General features: G+C 40.1%; 1 long non-coding RNA gene across 4 annotated transcripts in view; it reads left to right on the top strand.

Annotated features, from left to right (window-relative positions):
* LOC309666435 overlaps positions 1-14,936 on the top strand; it is a 53,473-nt gene that overhangs the window by 1,848 nt on the left and 36,689 nt on the right. The window contains exon 2 of one of the 4 annotated variants that reach the window (XR_014267098.1): positions 1,639-1,681. The exons of the other annotated variants lie outside the window; for them this stretch is intronic. This is a non-coding gene — a long non-coding RNA (uncharacterized lncRNA). The remainder of the gene's footprint in view (positions 1-1,638; positions 1,682-14,936) is intronic. 4 annotated transcript variants of the gene reach the window in all.

Here is a 14,936-nt window from a genome sequence, read left to right as displayed (position 1 = left end):
CGCGGTGCGCGGGCCTCTCACTGTCGCGGCCTCTCTTGTTGCGGAGCACAGACTCCAGACGCGCAGGGTCAGTAGTAGTGGCTCACGGGCCTAGCCACTCTGCGGCATGTGGGATCTTCCCAGACCAGGGCTCGAACCCGTGTCCCCTGCATTGGCAGGCAGACTCTCAACCACTGCGCCACCAGGGAAGCCCGTGTTTTATTCTTTATGTATTATTTTGCTAGGACTGCTGTAATAAAGTACCACAAACTGAGTGGCTTAAACAACAGAAATTTATGGTCTCACAGTTTGTACTTCTAACATCAAGATGTCTGTAGGGTCCTGATTCCCCTGTAGGCACTTGAGAAGGATCTGTTCCAAGCCTTTCTCCTGGCTTCTGGTAGTTCCTTGGTTTGTGGCACCATAGCTCCAGTCTTTGCATGGCATTTTCCCTGTGTGCCTGTCTGTGTGTCCAAATGTTCCCTTTTTATAAGGACACCAGTCGTACTGGGTTCGAGGCCCACCCTAACCCAGTATGACCTCATCTTAACCAAATCTCCATTTCCAGATAAGGTCACATTTTGAGGTACTGAGGGTTAGGACTTTAACATGAATTTTGGAGGGGACATAATTCAACTCATACCACTTTAGTTCAGTGTTTCTCCAAGTTTGGTCCACGGACCACATTTATCAAAATAACGTGGATGTTCTTATTAGAAATGAAGGTTCCCAGGCTTCACCCTAAATAAGTGATTCTCAAAGGAGGGGAGTGATTTTTTTTGCCCCCAGGGGACATTTGGCAATGTCTGGAAACAGAACTGGGGAGAGGTGCTACTGGTATTGCTGCTAAACACCCTACAATGCACAGGACAGTCCTCCACAACAAGAAAATGATCCCACCTCCAATGTCAACAGGGCCAAGATTAAGAAACTATACCCTAGAACTGCTAAATCAGAATCTCTGGAAAAGAGGCCTTGAAACGTACATTTTGACAAGCATCTCAACTACTTTCACCCACACTAAAGTATGAGAAGCACTGCAGATACAAAAACCTTTTCTAGGCGTATGTGCATGCTCCGTTTTGTTCCAGATATTAGTTACCTCTCTTATTTATTAGCCATGCTAATTATGATAAGATAATCTAATTAAGTATTACAATTTAGCAATTCACACAATTTATATGTCTTCCTGTACTGGAAACTTGTTTCTATTTTTAAATTTCTATACCATATTACGTTATTTTGGGTCAACTGTCTACATCCTCTGGATGCCCTTTGTCTGAGGAAAATTGTTGCCAGTCTCTGGCTTTGGCAAAACAATACTGCACCTCCTCCAACCCACTGGTTTCTCCTGTACTCAGAGCGCCTGCCTCGTCTGGTTCATTTATTTCTCTCATCCCTTGCAGTCATGCTGCTCTTCTCTCAATTTCTTTCTCTTCTTTACTTCTGGCATTTGGAAATATTTTTAGGGTACATTAGTGGTGCCTTAAAAGCAGAAACAAGAAAATGGTAGAGTCATAAAAGACCCAAGAAGCACAGGGAAAAAAATCTTAAAACTTCCATTAAAATAGGTCATTGGACACTGTTATGTATTTCAATGTATGACAAATGGAAAACTTGATGCCTCTCTAAAAAATTGTTTTAAATATTCCCTTTTAGAGAGAATCTTCCATTTTCCTGATAAAACTTCCATAGAGAACAGGTAAGCTGTTCAGAAATATATATATATATATTTAATCTAGAGATTATAAAATCAGATTATTTTGGTCCTGCATTATCCTTACTGGCTATTACATTATCCAAGCTGACTATTTTACTGATGACCTTTTGCTAGTTTTCTAAAGTCATCACTGCTAAAATTTTTTTTTTTAACATCTTTATTGGAGTATACTGCTAAAATTTTGAGAACAACTCCAGCCTCCTGTTCCAACAACCAGAATCCCCTAATAGTTTCTTTCTCTTTCAACAATTTCTTAGGAATTAAAACTTCTCATGTCATTCAAACATACTTTCTGTGACGTTATATGACCTTTAAGCCAGCTACCTCTTTGTGGCCAGTAATCATATGTTCAGCTCTTGAATTCTAAAATGCAACCTAACCTTTCCAAAAGCCTTCATCCAAAAAGCCTTTTCTTTTCTTTTTTTTTTTGTTAAATCGATTGCTGAGAATAAGCAAGGCATGGAATAAGCAGCCTTTATACTAAGCTGAGTTTTTAATATAAATATTAAAATCAAACGTATAAACAAAAGTGTGATAACATATAGCACGGTCTGTACAGTTCGATCCTGAAAGAGATCTTTTGTAGTATTTGCATCCAAAATTTGACACCTGATGGAGGAAAGTTACACAATACAGTTCAGCTGGACTAGCCAGCCAACTGTTGCTAGTGTAAACTGATCACCTAACATATGAAGTCAAGAGACTGCTTCAAAAGAATCAGAAAGGATAAAGCAGTGGGGTTGTAACATCAGTTCTGCCTTCTTCTATAATGCTTTCTACTGTCTGAAGGAGACCAGAGTGAAGTACAATGAGAAAATGATGAAATTTTACAAGATTCTTGTGAACTGGGCTTTCGAAACTACTGAAGACGGAAAGTCATAAAATTGTTATCTAAGAATTCCTACCCTGAGAGTAATCCCTCCTGGCCACAATTCTCCAAAATTGGTACCCTAGGGAACAGAATTATCAAGTGAAATGTTATCTTTCCCAGTCATCTCTAATGTCTTACTAGAGAGAAAAATGTGAAAGAAAAACTTTGGTGGTGACATATTCTACCAGTGCCCTTAAAGGTGACTATGCGTGAGATACCCTTCCTCTTCAAAATTTCTCTCTCTCAGTACCGTGCTCCCACCCATCCTTCAAGACCCAATCAGCACTCTGCCACTTCTAAGAAGTGGGCTCAGATAAATGGAAAGAGTGCTGCACTTGGAGGTCTAGGTCCAAATCTTGGCTTTGTTACTTAACTATTTAAGGAAAATCTCTTGTCTTCTTGGTGACTCTGTTTTCTAATGTTCAAAATGGGAACTATTAATAATACTTGCCTCACAGAATTCTATACTTGGCACATGGTGGGCAATGAGTAAACATTTCTTTACTTAAAAGCCTCCTCCAATTACTCCAGCATACATGCCTTTTCTCCCATCTCCCTGAACCCTGGCACATCACTTATAAAATTCATTTGTCACTTAATCTACCTTGGGGTACTTTTATGCTCGCAGGGTTAAGAGATGAGTGGTTTGAAGCATAGCAGCAACCCAGGCTCTTAAGCAGGTTGTTCCTCTGCCCTCAGACACCTTGAAGTGTTGGATGAATGAATGTCTAAACCACATGTGCCTCTCGTGCCTCTTTCTGTCAGACTGATGTTTCCAAATAGTGAAGATAAGTGCTAGAGGAAGCTGGAATGATAGAGGACTAGGGAATTAAGGACGGAAGTGGTTATTGAGGCATATCACAAACCAGAGGGAATAAAGGCACCTCAAATGGCAGAACAAGGACATCGGATCTCCTTGGCTGATTTCCTTTCTCTTTCTCAAAGTGGTCTCCAATGTGCTGAAGGGGATGTAGGATTCTCAACTCCATCTTCCCTTCACCTAGGGAAGTGTGTATACAAACATCCTAAATACTGCTTCCTGTGTCTCTTCCAAGTGGAAAAGTGTCATTATGTAGCTGTTTCTCAGATTTTTTACATAAAATTATTCTTTGCCATAACAAAATAAATCCTGATTTTTTGCTCCCTATTTCCTAGAAAATTAGGAGAAGCCTATGATCTGAAACACGGTCAAGGTTCTTCCCTGTGTGTATCTATGCCAGGACGCAAGATCTGGCCCTAGCAAATCTCAATGTTCAAGTTCCTTTTCAGCCACACTGAACCTCTCCCTTCCTTAATACACCATGCCCTTTGGGTGTACCATGGCACTGACTGAAGCACCCTTTACCTGGTTAATTTCTACTCATCCTCCAAACCTCAGTGTAGAACTGTAGAAAACTCAGTTCTTCCATGCAGCCTTCCTGGATGGGCCTAGGCTGGGCCACTGTCCCTCCTATGAACTCACACGATATCCTGGGACATCTCCTCTCTTTGTAGCGTTAATCACACAGTAATGAAAGTACCACTTGTAGGCACCCCATCTGTATACTATGCTTTGGGAGGACAGATGCCATCCTGTTCATCGTCACATCTTCAGTACCTACCCTGGGCCAGGCATGTAGAGATCCTCAAAACACATCACTACAACAAATGAAGAAGGGAATGGTATGCATTATTGGTATTGCCTTGAGCTTTGAAGACATGAAAATGTACAAGACAAGAAGTGACTTTTGGCTGAATTTTTGTAGTGTGATGATCAATTCGTTTTAGCTTTAAAATTCTAACCTAAAATAATACGCGATGTTCACAAAGCTTGTAGTCAAGAAAGTACCATGTAGGTACTTCTCTGTCACTCTTCAGAAAAATGCATCAGTGGGGCCACTGCAAGCCTTTGATGTGACTCTGTTTACCTACATGTTATGGCCCACATGTCAACATTAGTCACCAAACAGCAAGTCAAGCACACAAATTCTTAACAGATTGAGTCATTTCATTTTCTGGAAGGTAATGGATCCACAATTTTGATATCAGTCGAGGGAGGTCTCATTTTTCTAATGTGGCACATACGAGAAGCCTCTCCTACTCTGCAGAGCCTGTTTCTGGGCTTCTTAAGCTCCTCCATTATATCACAAGCTTCTTGTATGTCTTCTCCAGATTTTAACAGCCACAGTGCCAAGCATGATGCCGGGCACATAGCAGATGCTTGAGGGAATTACGGAATAGCAATTTTGACTGTTATAGGGACATATAGTCACTTCTGATGTTATTTTATTCACCTCTCACAACAGCCTCAAGAAGATATATTATCATTCTTATCTCATGGGTAAGGAAATGGGAATTTAGAGATGTTGGAATGCTTGCCTGAAGTCGTGTTACTTGAATGTCGGTGCCAGGAGTTCAATCCAAGAGAGTCTGATCTGAAGCCCACCCCTGTTCTACCACCACACCCTGCCTTTCAGTACATGTTTACTAAACTGATTTATTACTAATTTCCATAGGAGACAAATGAGTCAGCTAGCACAAGTAATTCATCTAGGGGAAGGGTCAACAGAGAGGATATTGTTAGGTTATATAACTGAACTTTTGTCTTTGGTGTTAGTGGAATTAGTCACTAAGAATAATCAGAAGCACAATATAACCAGTACATAGAGCTGCAAACACACCAATCTGGCAGGCAGACCTAAGAAATTGAGTAACACTTCTTGATAAACAGCATTCACCTAACTCCGTGAACAGGTCTCTAAGAGAAACAAGGGGAGGCAAACATGGCTGGTTGCCTATGTTGTTCATCCGTTCTCCTTTTCCTCCTTAGAAACACGGTGCTAAAGGCCACAGTTCCTAGTCTCCCTTGCAGCTAGTTATGGCAAACTGAAATGTGAGGACTTCATAAAAGTGCTCTTCAAAGGAAAAAGGAGCACCTTTCTGCCTTTCCTTTTCCTGCTGGCTGGGATGCAGACGTGATGGGTTGAAGTCAAGTAGCCATTTTGGATCAGTCGAGGATGACCAAAGCGTGTGCCGTAGGAAGAGTCTAGCTTCCGATGACCTTTGAGCTGCCATCCTGCTCTGGTCTGCCAAACTCTAGAATTACTCTGTGTGAAAGAATAACAGACTTTCATCTTGTTTAAGCCAAAAGTGGAAGTGGAAATAGCCAGTTTAGTGATTTCCATCATTTGCAACAGTGTCCCTCCTGCGTGTTATTCTCTTTCTGTCCAATTTATTTCATTTTACAATACTGCAGGTGTTTATATTTCCTGGAACCTACACTGCACATTTGAAAGTAGCAAGCAGCAAACATCATTTCTATGTCATAGACTGTTTGGTTATTGATCCTATCTAACAAGTTTACAGTAAGTCCTTTGTAGGTGACTCTGATTAAAGGTCAGGAGGCCACATGTAAACTCTACAAATAACCTCAAGTTTTGAATTATGCAATTTAGAGGTTTAGGCCCTACCTCAGCTTTCTCTTATCTGACCATTGATCTAATGCCGCATCATTTTTATTCTCCTAAATGGCATATTAGCCTACTTGATGGTTAACTGCACATGTTTACTGAGTTTACACATAATAAAGTGTAAAACATGTGCTGTATACAGTGAGTTCACTGAAGGATTGTAAAGGTTTTGATTCTTTAATAAAGTAATCAGTTTACTGAATGGGGGTAAACTCTGTGGGGTTATAAATAGGGAACGGGTTTATTTTTCTCTAACCTTCAAACATGGATTCTCTCATTATAGGTAACCCTTCAGATAGATCCTATAGTTTTTTAGTCACTTTTTAGTATTTAAGGCTTACTTTCAGGTATTAAAAGACAAATACATTTCAGTCTAAATCAAAACCTTACATTGAATTCTCTAATCCAATTACATCTAATCTCACATGTAATTCAAAGTTTCCCCTGGCCTTCCCCACCCCCAGCCCAGGCCTGATCCAAGGCTCAAGCACCCACAGTGGGTATGAGGAGGGGGGTGTGATCTTTTTCTCACTCTGCCTTTACTCTCTACCCATTGCGTAGAGAGTAATCTCTGCCCATTCTAATCTCTGCCTTTTTTTCCTGTCGTGTGCCCTCTTGCTCAATTCTCACCAGTCCCATTGGCCTCCTTTGCATCCCAGAACATATTCAACATGTTTCTGCCAAGGGCCCTTGAGTTTCCTGTTTCTCTTCTTCTCTCTTCCCCCAGCCATCTGCATGGCTTGCTCCCTCACTTTTAGGCCTCTGCTCAAATGTCCCCTTATCAGTGAGGCTTCCTTGACTACTCTATCTCAAGTGACACACACCCACACCCATTACTTCCTTACTCTGCTTTATGTTTCTCATCTCACCATCTGATAAATTACACTTCTGCTGGGAAGCGAGGCACCTGTCTCCCCTCCTGCTGTCTTTATGAGGCAGGTCAGGAGGTAGCGTACCTTTCTCTCTTTGTGAGAAGAGGAGGAAGAAAAGCCAAAACGCTCTCTATTCCTTTGAATTCCTGTTCTCCTTGACTTTCTTCAACCAACTTTCACAGTTCGGTCTTGTCATATAGAAGCTGGACGTGGGAGTTTCATAGATACTGGGCTGATCTGTCTTCTTTTACTCAGTCTGCCGTGGATGTGTCAGGCACTCTCTTTAGAACATGGGGGCAGTTGTCTCTTATTATTCTCAGCTTTGGGACTTCAGCTCAAATATAGAGATGAAAAGTAAAACTTCATTCAACATGCTGTTAAACAAGAACATTCTCACAATCTAGTGTGTTCTAAATGACACAAAGAGAACATTTGAATTTGAGGTAACCCTTGTGATATAAGCAAGTGGCTACCTGGATTCAGGATGTCCAATTTTTAGGAAATAGGAACCTAGGCATTTACACAGTTCAAAAGCAATTAAAACTGGTTATGCAGTGATATTGCCACTAGATCCAGCCATGCTAAAGTCATTGCCTGGACTTTTTACATGAATCAATTAATTTCTCTTTTTTTCTTAAGCCAGGTGACTTGGCTTTTCATCACTTGCCACCCGACAGTCCTGGCTGTCCCCATGCCATTTCTTGACTTAAACTGCTGCCTGCGTATTGTCACCAGAGTTGCTACATTCCTGGCATATTTTCTCAAGTTGGACTTTTCCCAGGGAGTGCTGATAATTGAAAGGATTTATTAATGTCCCACTCTGGAATTCTTCTGGCCACAGAGCACAATAGAAGAAATAGTGTTAGTAATTGTTTTGACAAATTCAGTAACGCTATGTTTGGATGCATAGTTGTGTTTGCGGTTCTGAATTATATTGCTCTACATATGGCTGAAGAAAATATTTTCTTATTCATTTTCCATAATAATCCAACAAAGTAGACTCATGTTCTTGGTAATCATCATTTGCATTAGTTAGTCTTTAGATAAAGCATACAAATATCTTTAGGGTATTAATCTTTTATATTCAAATATGAGTTATATACCTAACTCCAAAGGTACTATAATCCTTTAAGGAACTTAAAGTCCTTTAACATTCATTCATTCTCCCTAATGCCTGAGACATACTCCTCTAATAAAGAGATTTATAAAGTAAGATATAACCCAGTCAATGTGGTTTACATGTTTGAGAATTTTTAACAATGTTACTGTTGGGAGAATTAATTTTCTGGAAGAAATCTGAAATTATTGCTAATTTCAGATTTTAGCCATAATTCAGAGTGTGATAAAAACCAGGGTGGGATTTTATACACCCACCAAAGTTCTAACTTTAATTTCCTGTTTTTACTCTGAAAAGAAAATGTTTATGGGAAGAAGTACCAAACATTGAGAGGAAATTTGAAATCAAATTCATTATAGATTCACCCCAAAGAAAGAACTTTGAGCTCCAGATAACATAAAATACCACACGGGGTCTAGTTTTGGATTCCTCCTTCTGATAGGGATGTGGAGATAATAGAGAGGTTCCTAAGAAAAACAGGAGAAGATTGTGGGGTAGGATTGGTAAAGTAAGATCCAGTGGTTCTTTACTGAAAAAGAAAAGCTGATCTCAAATTCTTATGTCTGCTTTTTTATAAATTAATTCATTAAACAAATGTTTATTACATGTTTACTGTATACCAGGTGCTATAGTGAGTTTTCATCCTATAGAGTAGGAGACAGACAATGAAATAAGTGACTAAAATCATTGTAATAATGCTGAGGGAGTGAGGGAGCTTCCAGGCCCTATGGGAGTCTGGAAGAATAGCAGGTGAGCCTGTGAAGGCGGCGATCAGAGAAACCTCATGAGGTGCGGTTTGACCTGAGACTTGAAGGATGGGTATGAGTTTTCCTGGTGGATAGGGAAGGGCATTTTTAAAAGCATATGCAAAATAAAAAGTGTGTCTGAGGATTCCCGGGTAGATTATGATAGGGAGGGAGTAAGACAGGAGAAGACTGCACAACGAAATGAAGGTGGGAAGAGAAGCAGTTACCTTACTCCTTATTCTTTAGAGTTTGGAATTGTCTTAAAGGCAATGGGGAGTGGCCGAAGGATATTAATCTAGGGAGGAACCTTATCATATTGGCATTAAAAAAAGCTTTGTGGAGTGTTTGCATAAGGAGAAAGCTAATGAGTTCCCCATATCCACGAGAGAGAGAATAAGAAGGAAAAAGATGAGATAAAAGGATTGAATCATTGCAAGAGAGAGTTCGATAAGACAAAGAACTTGACCCTGTGGACGGTTAGACAGAGGTTGTGAAGACCTGAAGATGTTTTATAAAGGATGGTCATCTTTCACATTTTAAAATATGTGTCTGGTTTGAGGCAAGAGGTTACATATGCTGAGATTTCCTAAAGTGTGTTCTTTAGAAGAGTTGTTAATAGATGTTCCTTGAACAGAAAACAAAATTTTACTGCTCTCCAAAAGTTTGGCTTGGGCGCGCTGGAGAGGCCTATCTATTTGCTGTAGGACTTTTTACAGCCTTTAACATGCTAATGTGCCTTGTGAATCTTTGAGTGGGACATTGGATTCAGGGTTTCTAAACTTAATTTATCACAGGACCCCTATGGTCTTCTGTTCTAAAGGGAACACTTGGTAAAATAATGAACCAGATATATTTGATTCTTTTACCAACTCTAAGATTTTTCCCTTAGGTTCTGAAATCCTAAAAAGTATTTAAGACTTGGAATTACTTTTCCAGAGTGTTTATCCATTACAAGTCCATGATCTTAGATCTTACAGTTCTCAAGCAAGTCTGTCAAAATTTAATAATAACTAGGCAATGACTACTTTTTAGATTCCTTATTTTTAGGATATAATCGGATAAAATATGAACATATGTGCTGGCCTTAAACTCAAATCAAACTAGAATCCTAAGGGCCAACTTTTTTTTTTTTTTTTTTTGACTGCGCAGAATGAGGGATCTTAGTTCCCCGACCAGGAATCGAACCCGTGCCCCCTGCAGTGGAAGCACAGAGTCTTAACCACTGGACCGCCAGGGAAGTCCCCTCCTAAGGGCCAACTTAGTAGACAATCAGGAAACCAAAGGTATACTCATTTCAAAAAATTAAAAGAAAACAGGGAATAGATAAGCTGTCCCTCATCCCTCCACATAAAGATATTTCCTGACAACAATTCAAAACTCAGAGAGGGAGTTAGAATTCTAATGTGTAGTTTTAACAGAGAGATGGAATTTTGGAGTCATCTAAAGAACGTCACCTTTGGGAACGTCACCTTAGGTTGCCGGGCATAAGACTTGGGATGTTCAAAAAAACCTCTCAAAAATAGATTTTCTAGTGATTTAACGTAACCCTCGAATTGCAAATAGACTTCAAATTAGATGTCAATTCCAATTAGTCGGCAGTGTTGCTTGAAGCATTAGGTTGTGAAGAGTTGAGAGTCTCCATGCACTGGAACAAGGATGGAGACCGATGAGCAGTATTTGCCATGTGTGGGGAAAGAGAGAGTGAAGCTCCCCATCCTTGCAGTTGCCATCTACTTTTGAAGTCATACTTGGAGGTATGTTAGGTCATAAAGTGTGCTGGTAAGCTGGATTGGATGAGAAACAACTATCTGAGAAATATAGGCTACTTAAAAATGATTCAGAAGATCTTATCATTCACTCTTAAGATGATTCCTAATTATTTGTTTTTGTTTTGCTCTTTTGAGATATTGTTTAATTATTTTTTCTCTCAATATCACTTGTATGTAGGAAAACTATTCATTTTTATAAAAGATATTTTTTAACCAGCAAAAAAAAAAAGAAGATCTTGTCAGGTCATTCAATGTATGTAACCCCAGAGGTCTGGAAGAAGCTGGTGTCCAAGAGAACCATATTATATTGATGTAGGTTAAAAATGTGAACTCTGCAGAAATGTGGTACAACAATGGACCCCATAGAAAGGGGTCCTTGACAAGGAAGTTTACAAGTCTCTTTCACCACGTGATGTGTAAGTCTTCAAATTTAGTATAGTGTCTATATGCAAATTTCTGTTGGAGGCTGTATGGTTGGTCTTTTCTGTGAGTACATCGAACTTGTGTTCATTATTCTGTTTCGCCAGGCAGGACTGTAAATCCTTAATGAAATTCTTAATATAAAGAGTAAAGGATTTTCTTTCCTTTAGCAAATGGGGCCTCTGTTACCCACAGGTGTCCCACAGTCCCTGCAATGGGTGACACTGTCAAAGGGAAGGATATTTCACTGGGAATAAAGAAGGAAAAGAGTAGTATGTCCTTGTTGATTACACAGTCCAGACAAATCCTAGCCACCATCTCCTGCAGGGGCGGGGCGCTTGCCCTGTTGGCAGACAAGCTGCTACCCAAGTGGAGTGATGCACCCCTTCACACCCAGCTTCCTGCCCAAATCGGAGCCAATTCTGTTTCTTAGCCAAATGACATAAAAAACAACTTGAGGAAAATATAAAGAAAGTTATGCCCTTTTGAGACAGTTTATTTCCAGTAGTGTCTAGTCTGTGGCTAAAATTCTGGACTTGAAATTAGGAGAGCTGAGTACAGACTAGGCAAAGACAGAAATGGAAAGTTCTCTGTGCCTTTCCCAGCTTGAACAGGCACTACTTCAGAAACTTCGACAATTCACCTTCCCTGGGTCTCAGTGTCCTCATATTTTTCTTTTTTTTTTTTTTAATTTTTAATTTTACTTATTTTATTTTTATTTTTGGCTGCGTTGGGTCTTTGTTTCTGTGCGAGGGCTTTCTCCAGTTGCGGCAAGCGGGGGCCACTCTTCATCGCGGTGCGCGGGCCTCTCACTATTGCGGCCTCTCTTGTTGCGGAGCACAGGCTCCAGACGCGCAGGCTCAGTAGTTGTGGCTCACGGGCCCAGCTGCTCCGCGGCATGTGGGATCCTCCCAGACCAGGGCTCGAACCCGCGTCCCCTGCATCGGCAGGCAGATTCTCAACCACTGCGCCACCAGGGAAGCCCAGTGTCCTCCTATTTTTAATTGGGATGAGAGGAAGGCTGGAGGTGGCGACAGTGAAGAAAGGGATTTCATATTTCATAAATTCTAGATAATTTATCTAAAGAATTCCCTGCTTTCCCCAGACAACACCCAATGGGCTCATGAGACCAGCAGTGAGATGATCATCCCACAAACTGGATGAAATAGAGAGACACCACCCCCGCCCGAATCCCCTCGCAACTGCTGCAGGAAGTCCCCAAGGTTTGTCAAACAAGTGATTTGGAATTTCTGTGGGCTCTCTGGCCGCCTCGTGGTTTCAGATATTGCCAGTGCCCTGAGGCTCCTGAGATGCACACCGTCATGAAGGTAGTACCTCACTCCTCACTGTGTCATAGTCTGCCTTACAACAGTGCCCACAGAGGTCTGGGTAATGTGGCCCCAGGTTACTGTTTACCGGTACTACTGCAGGTGTCCTTTCCCGAGGATGGACAAAAGCTTCTGAGGATCAGGCTGGAAAAAAATCCAACTGCATTCAAAATCACCTTTTCTGTCAGAAGACCTGTTTCTAAGCATGGGTATAGACTGGCACAGAACTTCTTTCCTTAAGTTCCTTGGATCACGGGCCTTCAAACTTTCTGCTCTCAGAAGCTTTAAAAGACTTTTTGTAAAACTCTGTATCTCTTTATGCATTATCAAGTCAACATCTGAACATGTTGTACAAAGAATCTATTTTATAACAACATCTTCATTCTTTAAATACTTTTCCTCAAAATCTTGGAGTTGCAGGTTTGCCTCATTCAGGTCAGACGTTATTCATTATAAAATGAGAGAGCAAAATATCTGGCCAAAGTAGAATGATTCTTTTTTTGGCCAGGGGAAGGCTGACTTCACTCTTATCTTTTTTATTGCAAGTAAGTGTGGTTAAATGCATGTCTGTGCAATGTTACTCCTTAATTCAAGCTGAAATTAAGTTGAGAGAGAGAAGGCTTGGAGCTTTCTGGTGTCTTTCTTTGCTTTGCTCTCCCTCTCTCTCCAGAAATCTCCTCAGGAAATCTCCATTCCCTCATGGTCCCTCAGTTTGTGGCCTGGAGTTGTTTACCCCTGGAGCAAACACACAAAGGTTATATGCCCAGTGGGGCTTTGCTTTCACTTTCTTTTGTAAAGTGGTTGCAGGGCCTCTGGTTGGGAAAGGGGATGTGGGAAAAGGAACCATGGGCCATGCCACCACAGTGTTCTCTTCAGTAAACCAGTGTTATGAGAGGACACATGGGAGCTCAGGATTTGAACACTGATTCTGTTCAAACAATCCCTGCCTGTGAAACCCTCCAAAGTATGTGTGTGTGTGCGTGTGTGTGTGTCCACACATACCCCAGTTAAGTTATGGGCACCCCAGTTTGAAGACCACTGCCTTATTCACCCCAGTTAGTAGGTCTGATTGCTCTTTTTAACTTAGGCCTGCAAATATGAATATTGAATATTTGCAATGTACCCATCAACTTAGCTACCTAAGTTTATCTTTCTGAAGATTTTGTTACAGATAATTAACTGTGCCATCCAAAGTCACATAGCAAAAGACTCAGGAACCAGAGTGAGGTTCTCTTAGTGTTTTTTTTTTCCCCCTACCACAAAGGCATTCTTAGTTGTACAAGACTTGGTCAGCTGAGTATGTGAATTAAGGGAAGGATTGAAAAGGAAACCTCAGCCTTTATAAACTATTTCTGATTATTTTCCTCATCTTCCGTCAACCCCACATAATATCTCATCACTTTGGCCTGCCTTCAGCAAGAATCCTGAACCCTTCATGTTTCCTCTTAGTACCTTTCCATTCACCAATCCTCCCCTGCTCCCCACTCCCACCCCCTACTCTGCTCCTTGGCTTTTCCTTGTGTTGGGAGCCCATCTCTCTTCCCTACTAAAAAAACCCCATTGTAGTAGCCCACCTTGAATAAAGTCTTCCTTACTGTCTTTAACAAGTATCATGAATAATTTTTTTCTTTAACATTCCAGTAGGGCTTTAGATAACCTTGTGAAGCAGTTTGATTTACTTAGAGAAATCTGCATAATATTGTATTAATTAGATATGATAACTCATAAAACAGTGACTTGTTAATTCATAGAACAATTTTCTAATGTCTTTTTGAAATTTACTATGTAGTAGAATAAAAGATTTGACAGCTCTTAAATAGCTTTTATTGAAAAAAAGATAAATTGTATCCGAATTACTCCTAAATATTATAAAAATCATTTCCCTTTAAAAATAACTGGCCAAGAGTCCAGAAAAACTCTTCATTTTAGAGACTCTCCCTACCTTTTGCTTTTCTTTTCTCTTATATCAGTCATTTTATTTGTTTATCGTGGACAGTAAGAAATCAGTTTTTACTTTGAAATTAAAGACACTCATTTTTGTCTTTAAATTTTTTAACTATATTGCTTATTTTTTTGATAATGTCTTAGGCTAACTTGGCAATTTCTAGAGTTTTATTAATTGAAAATTATTAGAGTCACTGCCTCTATCCTGTTGGGTATAAAAGGAATAGTATCTAATTATACTCTAATTTCCCACTTGTTTTTTACTTTTAATTGTTTATTTTTTCCCACTCAAAAATTGAGATATAACTCACATAGGCTTAACCCTTTTAAAGTGTACAATTCAGTAGTTTTTAGTATACCAACTTTCTTCTTAGATAGTATCTAGGGTCACCTTTTTAAAGGGCAGATTTCTACGCTGTAGTTCTTCCAGTTTACAAATGAATGGCTTTTCTGTTCTTGAAGCACAGAGCCCAGCACAGTGCCTGGCAATTTATTGGTCCTCAACAGACATTTATTGAGTGAATGAAAGAATTGAAATGTCTGCCTTTGGTTACTGAACTGCTCTTGAACAAGCTTAGAAATGAAAAGCTTTGAAGGATTTCAGCATCCCCTTGAACATAATGATTGGCTGCTGCGGATTCTTCATCTTGCCCCCTTTTTGTCAACCACACTGGCAAACAGAGCACAGACTAAGATTACTACACTCACTCAAGTTACATTC

The sequence above is a fragment of the Balaenoptera physalus genome (genome assembly GCF_965194825.1).
Source record: "Balaenoptera physalus genome assembly, chromosome: 1".
Taxonomy (NCBI): domain Eukaryota; kingdom Metazoa; phylum Chordata; class Mammalia; order Artiodactyla; family Balaenopteridae; genus Balaenoptera; species Balaenoptera physalus.
This window is presented reverse-complemented; position numbering and strand designations above follow the sequence as displayed.